Below are 10,318 nucleotides of genomic sequence, written 5' to 3'. Positions count from 1 at the left end.
AGCCCTTTGTCCCACCCCCCTGAAATTGGGGTGGCAGCCTACACCCATTAGGCACTACCACCCCACCCCACTCTTTTGGGGCAGATCCACTTTCTGTCCCCCCCATCTGCCCCAAAGACACAAAAACTTCAGTAATTCACCAAAAATCAGCCCTCTGTCCCTCCCACCCCCCTGAAATTGGGGTGGCAGCCTACACCCATTAGGCACTACCACCCCACCCCACTCTTTTGGGGCAGATCCACTTTCTGTCCCCCCCATCTGCCCCAAAGACACAAAAACTTCAGTAATTCACCAAAAATCAGCCCTCTGTCCCTCCCACCCCCTTGAAATTGGGGTGGCAGCCTACACCCATTAGGCACTACCACCCCACCCCACCCCACTCTGCTGCCCCATATCCCACTCTAAGTCCAGCAACAGTGCCCTGCCCTGAACCTCACCTCATCCAAACTTCTTTCGCCCACTACAGTCAACAGACAGGCACAGCCAGGAGGGAACACACATAGGACGCACGCAAGACAACAACACTCCGCAAGTGGAGCAGCAAGTCTTGGCATGTTGTTGTTGCCCCCTCCTCGCCCACACAGCTTTGAAGAGTAACGGATGATGATGGCAGATAAGAAGAGAATGGCAGCACGCACGTGTCTCTGGACATTTCTTTTCCTGTCTGACTCTGTGGCATGAGATCGCCGCATCTATGTATCGGCAAGCACAATCTTCAAATAAAATGCTGTCAATCAACTCGCAAACATGACCCGATCTTCATTTGGAAACATAATGCAATGATGCATCTCCCCACACACATGCACAGGCACAGTGAATTGCACCTGTCCTGTCCTTTACCGGGCCCCACACGGACACACCACTCCACACCACATCACACAACAACACCACATACCACGAAGAGGTCTCTGCAACAAAGCAAGCTAGAATTTTTGCAGGCTTTTTCGGATTGCATCCCAATGCATGCCGCAGATACTGGGCAGAAAGACTGTGCAATCACATGATATGACATTACCACTAGTTCGGAGTCTAGAAGATGCCTTTATTCCCCTGTGTGTGTGCACTGTGCGGGTTTGCTGCTCAAGTCACTCACTCTCTGCAAGAGGGTTAGGGCTGAAAAGGGCTGTGTCGCCTCAGGTTGCAATGTGTGCTCTCTCTGTCTGCGTGAGACAGACATTTGTGTGAGGGCTGCACCAGCATCAAGCTCATCATTGGCAACACAGCTTTTCGGGGGGAGGGGAGGGGAGGGTGGGTGCATGTGTGTGTGTGTGCCGCTTCAGGCACAGCAGTAGTACTACTCCCATTGTGGCCAGAAAAAGCAGGCAGCAGCAGAGCAGACCATCTCACTCAGCGGCGGCGGCGGCGACAACCTAATAGCTCAGTAGACCAAGGCAAACCACATATTTGGATTTGAACAGAGGAGAGCATGAAGAAAGAAGTAAACTAGACATCACCTGACAAGCAAGCCGAAATCAGAAATAATTACATCGCATTGAGAAAAGCAGCAGACAGACCTTTTTTAGATTACAGCTTCAATGCAATTGTTCATGGGAGGAAGCAATGATGACAGTTTTAGCAGGCAAGCAGGCTAGCAATTAGCGGCAAGCCCACTCAGTGACAGTGTGTGTGTGCCCCCCTCGCCAGGAGGCACAGGCCCATTGCACAGAGCCACTACTCTCCCCCAGGGATGTCCCTTCCAATCCTGACTGTGCCCCCCACACACGCACACGCAGCAGCCTGTCTCTGAGGTTGTGGATGGATGGTGCGCTGCCCTACGGCCCAGCCTTCAGCACTGGGCAAGTGGGTGCTCCCAGCATCAGGGGGGGGCCCACCACAGATTTCTTCTGCAGAGACAGCGACTACAGCTCCCATTGTCCCTAGTCTTGATGGTGGCCAGCCATCAGGACAGTGGGAAATGGGAGTTGTCGTCTCTCTCTGCCACATCTGTGGTAACCCCTCCCTCATGCTGGGAGCACTCACCTGGCAGTCCACCATCCCAGGTTGACAGTGCAGCGGTGCCTGTGTATGCATGCGTGTCTGGATGTGCCAGCAGCACGGGGCATGTTTTAGTGGCAGGGTGGGCTTAGAGGGATGGACTGTGACACATCTTCTGGCCGGGATGAACTGCCGTGGCGTGGGAGGCGCTACATAGGGGGGGTGACGCGAGTCACTCGCCCTCCACGGCCAGTTCGGGGTAGCCCAGCAGGGGGAGGTTGGCCTTCAAGAAGACGAGCTGCTCTACCAAATCAGCATCCAGGCGTGAGCGCAGAGGAGTCACCACGTCCCCGGCCATGGAGAACAACCTCTCGCTCGAGACGCTGGTTGGCGGGCAAGAGAGAAACCGGACAGCAACGGATGCCAAGTCCGGCCAGACTTTGCGACGCGTTGCCCAAAAGGGGAACGGCTCACTCTCCTCGTCTTCCGTCGCCTCCTCCAGGTACTGCAGAACAGTCTGCTCAGCACGGCTGGGGCGAGGGACAGGCTCCTCCCGTCTCCCAGGCATGAGACTAGCATAGCCCCTGAGCCACCGGGTGGTGGTTCGAGGTCGCACTGGCTGCTCTGCTGGTCCCAGTGCCGGAGAAACCACGCCGCTGGACTGGGAAGAAGTGGGGGTGGTGGCAGTGCTGCTGCTGCTGCTGCTGCTGGGGGTGGGATGCGCAGTGCCAGCCTGCGACCAAGACCCCTCCTCCTGGTCGTCTGCTGCACCTATCCCTAGCCTCCTTTCCTCTTCACGCTTCACGTGTTCGACCAGGAGGCCCCTCCACCTGGGCAGCTCGCCAGGAGGCACAGCGCTGCCCTTCATCCTTGGGTCACAAATGCATGCCAGGACATGCCATGCAGATGCGGCCCATGGTGTCTTGAGCCGCTCAACTACCCCAGTCCTCAACCGACCTGCCAGGGCAATCGCAACCCCAGTGGTCAGAGTGGTCTGGAGATCGCTCATTGCCTTCTCCAGGAGAATAGCAGTGGGCAAAGCCAGGCTCAGCGTGGCGGTCTGAGTACACAAGTCGTTCGTTGCAGAATAGAACGGCTCTAGTACTAAGACCAGCTCGCGGATCACCGGCCAGTCATCATAGAGAGACTTGCACAGATCCAAGCAACCACGCGTCCCCAGGCTGTTGAGTGCTCCCTCTTGCTCATGCATGCGCCGGAGCAAGAGAAAGGTGGAGTTCCACCGGGTAGGAACATCCTGGGGGATTTGGTGTTCGGGCAGGCCCAGCTCGATCTGTCTGGCCTTGAGCTGGCGCCTTGCCTTTTCACTCCGGTGGAAGTGGCCCGCTACCTGGCGGCAACGCTCCACCAGGGCGGCCACGGGAGCAGCAGGATCCTGACCTAAACTACTGGAAGAGCCCCGAACACGCTGGTGCTCCTTGGCCTTCTTCGGCGCCTCCTTGAGGCCAAGCGCACCCTTCACTACGAGGTTCAAGGTGTGCGCAGCGCAAGCGATGTTCACACCGTAAACCCGCCTAGCAGCCTTGGTGATGTTGGCTGCGTTGTCCGTCACCATGAAGCCCCGGCGGAGGGTTGGCTCCCCGGCCAGCCACGCCCCCACCTGCCGCTCCATGACGGCAGCCAACTCATCTGAAGTGTGGTCTGTGTCCATCGCCTCCACATGCAACACTGCCCAAGAAGGCGTGCATGCATGGGAGGAGCTGGATACAGCACCAGCAGCGCCAGATGTCCCCTCACCCCCATGCCCCCACCAATGGGCTGTCAGGGACATGAAGGCAGTGTGCAGCCCACTGCGGCTAGTCCAGATATCCGCAGTGAAATGCACACTGGTGTTTGGCCCAGCTGCACGCAGCTTGGCCAACACGGCCCCCCTGCACGCACGGTACAGGGAGGGGACCACCCTCCTGCTGAAAGTGGTCCTTGAGGGGATCTTGTACTCCGGAGAAAGCAGCTGGAGCAGACGCCGGAAGCCGACATTGTCGACAATGGAGAACGGCTGGTCATCAAGAGCGATCATCTCACCAATGGCCCGAGTCACGAGATGAGGCTTTGGACGATCAGACCGCTTCCCAAGAGATTGCACCCACTGATGATCGGTCAGCTTTTCCTGCCTGTGGGCAGGAGCCGCTGGCCGCTTGCTACTGCTGCCACTACTACTGCTTCTGCTACCAGGTGAGGCACCGGGCCTACTGCCAGTGCCAGCAGAGGTCTCCACACCTGGGTGCCACCGACGCATGTGCGACCACAGCCCCGAGGTTGTGAAGTGCATAGGGTCCTTGCCTCTGCTGACCAGTGCCTTGCAGTGGGTGCACACAGCATGGGTGGGATCACCAGGGCTAAGCTCAAAGTGATCCCAGACCACACTGCCAGACTCCCCAGTGACACGAGGTCGCTTTGTTGGTGGAACTTTTGCTGGTTCCTTCTCGGGCATACCACCACCAATGCCCTCAGCGCTGGCATGGGAAGGCCCAGGGGCAGGAGAAGATCTTCCCTCCTCCTGAGCCCCCTCAGATGCCAGACTGAGCCCCCCACCAACCCCCATAGTGACCGTTTGGGGGGTCCGCAAGGTGGATCTGGCTGGACTGCCAACCTCCTCCACCAGCACCACCTCCTCAGCTGCCACAGGAAGATCTTCTTCCCTGGCAATCTGGGAGGCCCCCCCCCCTAAATCCTGCCTGGACGCAGGCCCTGGCATAGGGCCAGGCTGACCCAAGAAGAAGTCAAGCCTGCGCGCCGAAGCAGGGCCGGGGGTGACTTGGGGAGTAGGCCCCTCTTGCCGCCCCCTGCCACGACCAGCTGTAGGGAAGACAAGCCTCCCACTTACTTGCGCCCTCCCTTTTCCTGCTGTCCTCCCAACCATTGCTTTTTAAAACTTTTTTAAAAATTTCAGAATGTGAAGAAGGGGTAGTTGTATCAAACGCACTCCACCACAGGGGAAAGTTACTCTCTCTGTGGTCTGAAAGTAGCACACAGTTACAAAAATGTTTCAAAAAATTATCTCTGTGTCAATTACACAGGCAAACAAGATGGAAAAGTAACTGTGGGCAGACTAGGCCCTTAAAAAATATTTCTGCAAAATACACAAAAGCAGCAACAGAAATATAAAGTTGCAGCACTACTAGGCCAGGCCACTCTTACAGTCTACTGCTACTCTACAGTTGGACCTCCTCCTAACAGCTAGCTACCGGGGAAGGTTACACACAATCCCTAGTTATTTAGAACCCTATTTATTTAAAACACTATTTAAAACCCAATCTTACAACTATCACAACACTTTAATACCCTATTTATTTGAAACACTATTTATTTAAAACCCAATCTTACAACTATCACAACACCTTGAAACCCTATTTATTTAAAACACTATTTATTTAAAACCCAATCTTACAACAACTATCACACAACACTTATAGAGAAAAGTGAAAACCCCAAAAACCTAAAAACAGGGAAAAATTAATAAACCCCAAGCGCACAGTTAAAGAATGGAACACTACAGATTAGAACGCCGTGCGTGACGTGCGTGTGTCTGTGTGTTGTGTGCGTGTGTAAAATATAAAATGGCTGGGCCAATCTCACTCAGGTGTAGGCTTCTCCAACGCCGGGTCTCTGGCGTCCACCTCTGAGGGTCTGGTCTGGTGGCTGGTCACACAGGTGGGCCTGGAGTGCAGGCAGGCAGGCAGGCAGCAGGCACAGGCAGCAGTGACTCTCCGCAGAAAAAAATTGCCCAAAAAAGTGGTTTGGCAAAAAATAGGGTGGGGGGATTCAAAAGGAGAAAAAACACCCTCCTTTCCCACCAAGGGCTGCAGGCTGGCAATGCTTGCAGGCAGTCAGATGTTTAAAAAAAAATCTAAAATCTATTCCTCTTCTTCTCTTCACAAAAAAGGATTTAAAAAAATGGGAAGAGGAGGTTTGCTCTGCAAGGAAGAGGTTTCCTTCCAATCCTTTCCTTAAAAAAAATCTCCCCCTCTTCTAGCCCCAACAAGGATTAAAAAATGAGCAGAGGGTTTGCCTCTGCAAGGCAGAGGTTTCTTTAAAAAAATAAATAAATCTCACCCTCTTTTAATCCAGAAAAGGATTTTAAAAAATGGGAAGAGGAGGTTTGCTCTGCAAGGAAGAGGTTTCCTTCCAATCCTTTCCTTAAAAATAATCTCCCCCTCTTCTAGCCCCAACAAGGATTAAAAAATGAGCAGAGGGTTTGCCTCTGCAAGGCAGAGGTTTCTTTTTTTAAAAAAAAATCTCACCCTCTTTTAATCCAAAAATGGATTAAAAATTGAAAAGTGGTTTGCCCCTGCAAGGAAGAGGTTTCCTTAGAAAAAAAAAATTCTCCCCCTCTTCTAGCCCCAACAAGGATTTAAAAATGAGCAGTGGGAAACCTCTGCAAGGCAGAGGTTTCTTTAAAAAAAATTTCCACCCTCTTCTCTCTTTATTTTAAAAAATTGCTTAAATAAAGCAGAAAACCAACCAACAAGGCAGAGCACTGGCGTCAATGCAGAAAAACAGCACCCACAAAAATCCAAAATCAAAATGGAGGCAAGACTTACTAAGCAAGGCAGCAGATCTCTCTCTTGTGTCTCTTCTCCCACGCAAGGCAGCAGAAAGGAAGAAAATGGCTACTGGTGGCCCCTTAAATACCCTCCTGCAAAGCCCTCCAAAAATCACCCCCACCCTTGACCCTACCTCCACCTGTACCTGGCCAATGGGAGGGTGTGATTTACTATCCAAACCTTATTTGGTCATTTTCCTCTGCAGGTAGGAACTTTTATTTTCAATGGAGGTGAATGGGAAAATTTTTCTGCATTGAAGTCAATGGAGAAAAAAGGCGGGAAATTCAAAGAGCTGTCAGAATTAAAATGGAGGGGGAAGAAGAAGGCAATTCTGCAGCCACAAAATGGAGGCTGCAGACATGCCCACGGAGGTCCGAATCACCCGAATTTTTTTTCACGAAATCGGGGTGATTCGGATCAGGCACAGAAATTTTCGGAGGTGCGCAGGGGTGATTCGGATCGGCTCTGAATCACCCGAAATTCGTTGTTTCGGGCACAGAACGATCTGTGCCCGAAACGAAATGCACATCCCTACTCTCTATAGATGACTGCAATGCCCTCTCTTCGACCCTCCAGGCAGGGCTGCTGCACGATCAGGAAACCTGGAGGACAGAGCTGAGAGAGACTAACCCCACCCAGCTCATCCAACTATGTCTCCGTCACACATACCAGGTCAGCATGCTCATCCACAATCAAATTGTGGATGAGAGATGTTTTAGCATTAACTGACCTGGCATTCAGCAGCAGCACCCTAATCCTTGAGGGAGTGTTTGCAGAGCTCCCAGGGGTCTCAGGGTTGGGAGAAGAGCTGGGAAAAGGAACAGGCCTCAGTTGCCTGGACCGTTTCCCCCGTAATGGCCAGCCCAACCCCCACCGTCATATCTCCCTCTGCCCGCTACCAGTGATACTGCTGCCCCCACACCAACCCCAATTTCCTGCTCTCCCAGTTACACCCCTCAGTCCAACCAACCACAGCTCCACTACTTAACAAAACCAGATCTAGGGCTCAAACAGACTTATGCCAACTTCTTGACTTCTGACCCCAGGCAGCTCACCCCAAGGCTGAGAGCTCCAAGGAGAGAGCACCAAGAGTCTCGTGCCCCTGGCTCATCCTGTGCTTTAAAGCAGCCCCATACACACCTGGAGGAGGTGGGGCAGAGGCAAAAAGCACAATCAATGCCTTGCCAAAGATGTTCCCTCTTCCCTATAATCAATCAATCAGTCAATCAATTTATTACAGCCATAGGCCATACAGAGAATATACAAAGATAAAAAGAGGATTAAAAACACAATATGCGAACAATAATATAATACATAATAAACAGGACAAAGCAATCGCTCCTATGAATTAGACCCTAAACAAGATCTTAGTCTAATAGCAACATAAAAGAATTTCGCCGCCACCACACACCTAGAGCACCCATCTGGTTCATTGTGCATGTTGGGTGATGCATTGTGGGATATCCAGAGACCGGGACCTGTTGTGCCACACACTGCTGCTCCTCTGGGACCGTGGTCTGTACTTCCAGAAGCAATTTCTCATCTGAGGGAAAGGTGAGTTTAACCAGCCTTCCCCTCTCCCACCGCCCCACCCACTCGGTCGTGTGAACGACCTCATAGTGTATGCTAGGATTGAGCAGACTTCAAGCTTCTGCAATCTACAAGGGGCAGGTTCGAATGATACTTTGTCTGACCAGCCTGTGCCATGTGATAAAGATGTGACTGCATGACTACCCGCAAATGCCTGCCCCCTTAATACTTAATCTCCAAACTTCTTCACCATATGCAGTTCAAACACTCCTTTAACGTATATTGTTATCAAGGTGAAAAGAGAGATTCGGAGTAGTTTGGGGAGGGATGCTTGATCACATGCCCACTGCCCCTGGCTTTGGTGCTCAGCCCTGGTGTTTACACCACGTTTTAACCGTTAACGGCTTAATATGTTCCTTTTGCAGACTTGGATCCCCCTCCCACGAAAGACTCATCCAAGCAGAAGCTCCATGTAAGGCTGTAACAGGTTGTAACAAAAGCCGTAACAGGTATAATTGGACTAGACAGATGAGGAATTTAGGGGGAAATAACCGTTCATTTCTGAATCTATCCAAGATGATCCTGGGAAACCTTACCCATATCTGGTTAACACACAAGCATTGTAGCACATGTGGTGCACACTCACTTCTTTTGTCCCCTTCTTGTCTCTGGACAAAAAACTTTTGCAGGTCTGTGAAGCATTACAAGTGTCAAAGCCTGTGATGAGTTTGCACACTTTTATACCTTCAACTTGCTGAAAAAATGATTGTCTCACTCTAGCACAGCACTGGATATGTTTTGAAGCCAAACTGAATTTTGCCTCGAGAGGTAAGAAGTCACTGACATAATCACAGAAAAAATATTGCCCTTGAAATAACTAGCACCAACCGAGCTCATTGTCAGCATGGCTTCCAGGCCTCCTCTACAGGGATTATACACGGTTTAGAGCTATTAAACCAAGTACTGTATCTGTTGCTGAATACAAGATACTTTTTCTCCCACAGTGTTTTCTCGCTTTTCTCTAGTCCAGCTGCCCCAGGTAATCGAGTTTCTATGGCTTCCCTTGGGAAAATTGTAGATAGCCTAATTTAGTTTCCTTTTTACCTTATATCCAACCTGAATATTCCATTTTATAAATTCACCTCATTATTCTTAATTATACCTTTTTGCCAGGGTCTACATTATTCATCCACCTCCTTGGAGGTTTGTATTTTTCCGATATCTGTAGTACGTTATTACAGTCCTTCCCTTATTACTTAGCCAAGCTATGCTGACTTCGTTCTTTTAAGCTCTCCTTCCAAAGCATTCCCTTTAGATTAGTCAATATGGTTATATTGCTATCTGCAGAACTCCATCTGATTTCTCAATATTTTTCTAGCTATCAGGCTCCTCAGGGCCAAACAGACATGGCACTAGACTCTGTGTTTGGAATCCCCATTGTCTTCTATTATTTCTCAAAAAGTAGCTATGGGGTGGATTTTTATTGCACTGTGGCACAGAGGGAGATGGGGTTTAAAACTGTTTCTCTTGCCCCACAGCCCCTGATTCAAAGGGCCCCCCTCAAAGTTGAGCTCATTCATTCATTCAAATTTATTTCTTGTTACATTTATATATCACCTTTCATAGAATATCTCAAAGCAGTTTCCAACAGGAATATTAAAACAATAATAAAATTGAGTATGGAAGGGCAGTATAGAAATTGAATTAATAATAATAATAATAATAATATGGATATTAAAGCAATAATACAATAAATGACAATTAAAAATACACAGGAATAAAACCATAAATGACAGTTCACAATACAGCACCACTAATAAAAGTAACACCGCTTAGAGGGCAAAAGCCTCTCTAAAGAAACCAGGTCTTCAGTTCCCTTTTAAAGATAGCAAGGAAAGTTGAGGAGTGGATGTTTATTGGGACTTTGGGAGGGTATTTGAGAATCTGAGGGCAATGACTGAGAAGGCTCTGTCCTGTGTGCACAACAATCAAGCCTCTCTCAATGTTGGCACACAGAGCAGAACCCCCTCTGATGATCTTGTCAAGCGGGCAGACGTGTGCGTGTGTGAAGCCACCTAATGGCACAGCGGGAAATGACTTGCCTAGACTAGCAAGCATGAGGTTGCCAGTTCGAATACCTGCTGGTACCTATATCAGGCAGCAGCAATATAGGAAGATGCTGAAATGCATCATCTCATACTGCACGGGAGGAGGCAATGGTAAACCCCTCCTGTATTCTACCAAAGACAACCATAGGGCTCTGTGGTCACCAGGAGTCGACACTGACTCGA

This window comes from Hemicordylus capensis, chromosome 5 (assembly GCF_027244095.1).
Source record: "Hemicordylus capensis ecotype Gifberg chromosome 5, rHemCap1.1.pri, whole genome shotgun sequence".
NCBI lineage: Eukaryota > Metazoa > Chordata > Lepidosauria > Squamata > Cordylidae > Hemicordylus > Hemicordylus capensis.
The sequence above is the reverse complement of the archived record's forward strand: the minus strand, read 5'-3'. Positions refer to the sequence as shown.